The sequence below is a fragment of the Trichechus manatus genome, unplaced genomic scaffold (assembly GCF_000243295.1).
Source record: "Trichechus manatus latirostris isolate Lorelei unplaced genomic scaffold, TriManLat1.0 scaffold00050, whole genome shotgun sequence".
NCBI lineage: Eukaryota > Metazoa > Chordata > Mammalia > Sirenia > Trichechidae > Trichechus > Trichechus manatus.
In genome coordinates, this window is record NW_004443986.1 from 32,227 (window position 1) to 37,193 (window position 4,967).

A 4,967-nucleotide genomic window follows, 5' to 3' on the forward strand; every position below is an offset into this window, starting at 1 on the left:
AAAAAAATCAAAAGAAAGAAAAATACATGCAGGGTGAGTGTGCTTTCTTGTTAAAGGATCCCACTTACAAATAAAGGCTATATCTTGCCCATAGGTCATCACATTACTCGTGTTCTATAATTTAAAAATGTTGGTTCAGTTGTTCATAACTTATTGCAAATGTGACCAATTTAATTATCCAATCACTCAGCCATAGAATAAGTTTTCTCTTGTACAGCACATAACATGAACAGTTGTGTCACCAATGTGTGCTATTGACCACAAGCAGTGTCAGATATGAGCATCTAGGTGGACACAAATAGAAGTTAAAATGTATGACCTTCAGTTTTTTATCATTTTTCATGAAAGAAAATCGGATAAACACATCTATAGAAACCCTGATAACTTAAGTCAGCAATTATGGGATATAATCACTTAAACACATACCTTTTGATTTCATTACATATGCTCATATAAATAAATCACCTTTACCCTTCAAGTCAACTAAAAGGAATACTTTTAAAATAAATAGCCCTCAAACTAATAAGTAGATGCTTTATTTAGAATACAAGTATTTTTCTTTCACTACATAGCTTTTCCACAATAAATATGAAGAATTCCATATATATATATAAAATCCAGAATTTTATACCAAGTTATGCTGTAATAAGGCAGATTGGCTATTGGAAAATATGCAAATGTGTTTCAGAATAACATTTACTAGAAAGTGGGTTTTGATTGTGGCTTTGATCACAGGGTTGTAAGTGATGAAGGAAGAAATCTCATCTACTGTAAAGGCAAAGTGTAGAGACCCATATTAAACAAATTGACAAACCCATGTAGAGAATATTAAGTGTCTAGAAATACCTTCCACACACCAGTGAAAATAGCACAAAACAGAAATCTTCACCTGTACATAAATATATTTTCGCTTTTAATTTATAAATGCAATTACTACCATAGTAAAGGATATTTTATAGGGATTAATGACCAACTGCAGATAATGATTCCTGCCTTCATGTTAGGCCATCAACTCCCTTCAGAGATGAAACCTAATCAATTTGTCATTATTGAGCCAATGTTATATAGATACTTAAAAAAAAAAAATCTATCTCATATGACGCCGATAAACTCCTGAAGATAAGGGAGCACATTTCTTTTCAGCAGGCCCACCCTGATTGACTTTGTCCAAAAAAACTTCAGAAAAATGTAACAACCTGACTATAAAGTTGAAATTCTTGTCTATAACCACATTCATAGTAAATCACTGGTCGTCTGAACTAAGAAGTCACAACTTTTCTGTGACTGTGGTTTTTATTTATAACATTATATAACTATTGCTTTTATCTACTCAATAAACATTATTTGGGGGAGACAATTAAGCACTATGCAGTGTGTTAGGGGCTGGAGATACAACTTTGACTAATGCACAATCACCATCTTCAAGGGAATTTTAGTCCACTGAGGAAGAGAGCCAACTGAGAAAGGAATTTGGATACAGAGTGCAAAACTCTACAGTGGGAGAGGGCATATAACCCAGTCCTTGGAGTAAGCATCAGGGGTGATTAGAGAAGCTTCCTCAAAAGAAATGACCTTGAAATAGAAAATAATGAGAGACATTAATAATATCAAAGGATATTGGGGAAGTAGCACTCTCAAATTTACTGGAAAAGAAAAAAATGTCTTGAACAACCGGAGGGAGGATGGTGCCATTCACTAAGAGAAGGTGAACAAGAAAAACACAGTTTTAGAAGGGTAGATGACAATTTCACCATGAGACTTGTGACATTTTAGAGTGGGACATCCACGTAGAAATATCTATTAGGTATGTAGACTTAACAGACTGAAGCTGAGGAGACAAAGCTGGACTAGAAATAAAGATTTGGGATCTATCTATCCAGACTGAAGCATTCAAAGTCAACCAAATTGTCCAAGGAGTATAGTGAGAAGAGACAAGATGATTAAAAATGAGACAAGATGAGCTGGAAAGACAGCTCAGTATTTGGAATCATTTAAAAAAAATGGGAAACATAGAAAGTACATAAAGAGATGCAAAAAGAGATAGGTAGACGAGGTAGGAGAAAACATTAAGGAATATGTGTTTTCATAAAAGTTTTAGTGGTCATTTATCACTTTTTATTCCCATCATCCTCTACTTTTTTATGGTAACACTATCTTAACTTTGATTTGGGCAAACACCTCATTCCACTCTCAGCCAATTAGCTGAATTAGACTTTACCCTTAGAAATCAGGAGTTGAATACATGAACTAAGTAAAACTAGTCAGGCTATTCCCTTTCTCTCTACAATAATTAATTCAGGGATGGGCACAAGACTCAAATAAAGTCAATCAGTGTCACTGTTATTACTTCATGGGATTCTGAGTTATTGGGAAAATAGATTCTTCTGTTGAACCATGTCTTGTGATTCTGTGAAGCTGAAGCATCTAGCTTTCCTCCATGAAATCAGAGAAGAGATCCAACCCAAAGGAAGACAAGGAGGCTGGATCCCATTGACATCATTTGAAATTTTTTATTAGAGGCAGGTTATAGTTTGAAGAAATTAAATTTCCCCACCTTTCTACCAAGATTCTCTGAATTTCTTATTTTCAACATTTTCTTTTGACTATAATAGAAATAGAAACTCATGGGAAAATGGTATATTGGAGAAATAACTATGAAGAGCATAAAAATCAGCACTAATCTCTCCACTCGAGGGTATTAGCTATGAAAATTCCAATGTAAGATAAAATTTCAAATTGTATATGATACAACTAAATTAAAGAAAAATGTTTCTGCCAAATCAGAAATAGACCATAAGGAAATGGTTTAAAATTTGGACTGTTTTGAGTGGCAAGAATATAGGTTAATTTTCTTCTTCTTATCCCTATGAGAGTTAACATGTCATCTCTGCATACTACTTTAACACAAATGAATTTTAGATTTTTTTTTCTTCATCCCAATTTCTCATTATCATGTTCATCTCTCCTTATCAGGAGTTAGGGGATCTAGAAATGAGAGAACCAGCATCTCTAATTTTCCCTTTCTCCCTAAAAATGCACAAATTCCGTGGTTAAAGTTATAAGTAGTTTCAAGAATATTTGGTTTTATAAAAATAAAACAAGCATAATATATGTATATATAATATTATATATATAGTATGAATCAGAATTGACTTGACAGCAATGGGTAGGGTTGTATACAATTAAATAGGAGCGCTAGTGGCACAGTGGTTAAGAGCTACAGCTGCTAACCAAGAGGTTGGCAGTTTGAATAGACCAGCCATTCCTTGGAAACCCTATGGGGCAGCTCTACTTTGTCATACAGAGTTGCTATGAATCCAAATCGACTTGACGGCAATGAGTTTGGTTTTTTGATTTTATACAACTAAATAACTGCATGCCATTATCAGCTAAGCATGTAGGATTTAGAAATCTCTGATAAGAGTTACCTATAATGCTAGGGCATGTGTTTTAAACGTTGTTTTAAATTGAGAAGTTTGTATAAATTGATTGAAGTTTGGATGGTGACATACAGAATTACCCATGTGATATTAACAAAAGAATACTAGGTGACAGGTTTGCAGCTCTGGGTTTAAACTATGACTCTAACGCCAACCAACCTGGTCAAGTAATGTTGTACCCTTCTGTAAAGTAAGGAATTTTTTTTTTCCTGTTCTAAATTAGTGGAAAAAAAGAAAACTCTTCTTTTTTTACAGAGTTTAAAATGATCTCTCTCAGTTTTAAGCATTTGATAGGTCCATGAAAGAATTTATTTAAATTGCATTCTGGAAAAAGGAAAATAAATATACTTTATAGAAAATCATAAAGAAACAACCCCTCAACTTCTTTTTTAATAAGAAGTTGAACTGCTAAACCAGTGGCATCTTAATTTACAGATAACTCTCCACGTAGTTGTTTGAAACTTGATAATAAAATAACATTGAAGCAATAAATAATATGTCAAATGCTTTCTCTTCTTATAGCACACACCTTAATATGGATTCAAGCTGTACTACCCTTGAGATCCAAGTGAGATTTGAGATGACTCCCAGATATTTAAATTGTGTAATATAAATTAATAGCTTCGGCAAATATTCTAATGTTACATTTCCCCTTGCAAGAGTTCTTTCAATAGTTGATGACTCCTAACCAGGACTGATATTAAAATCATGCTCTGGAGAAACATAATTTTATCCTGTCAGGTGGTTCAGATCCTTTCCAAGGTAGAACAAGGATTAATTTTATTTATTAAGGCAATAAAATTTACTGCATAAACCAAAACTTTGTCAAAATTATATGAGATTCACCCCATAACTCTTGCGTCAGAGACGTCCTTAGCATAAAGGGTCTGAATTACCTTGCGTTTGCATTTTCTCCAGTTCCTACCCTCGATCCTGATACTGTATTCCCACCAGATGTCTCAATATGTTCTCTCCCTTGTGTGTGTGCTAGTCTCAACAATCAGTAGGAAGAATATGAGAGTTTTCTTTTGCTTTCTAATGAAAAGATGACTAGTAACTGTTATAAACTATCATTTAGCATGTATTTTGTGGTTCCAAAACTACCCAACAAAACTTCACATACTGTTGTGCATTAGATCACTTCAAAAAGACGTGCCTCTACTCTGTTAAATATTGCTGCCTGAAGTACAGCCTTGTGCAGCTATGGGGGCACAGTGAGGGGTAGGGGGAGGAGGAAGGGAGAAGGGATGGTTGCGATTTCTTATTTTCAGACTTTTTATCTCCTTAAAGCCTCTGGGTATTTTGGTCATAAATAGAATTCAAAATATGAGGGGTGGGGATGAGAACTGAGGTCCTTCTACCTTATCATGGTTATCCTATATGCTCCTCTAGAATTTGACTCCTATTTGAATTTAGGGAGCAATTAAAACACCTTCATGCCCAAATCTCAGCCCAAGCCAAATGTTTTACACTGTTCTGTTAGAAGAATGCCCATTTCTTATGCCAAGATTTTTGGCTGGAAAGACA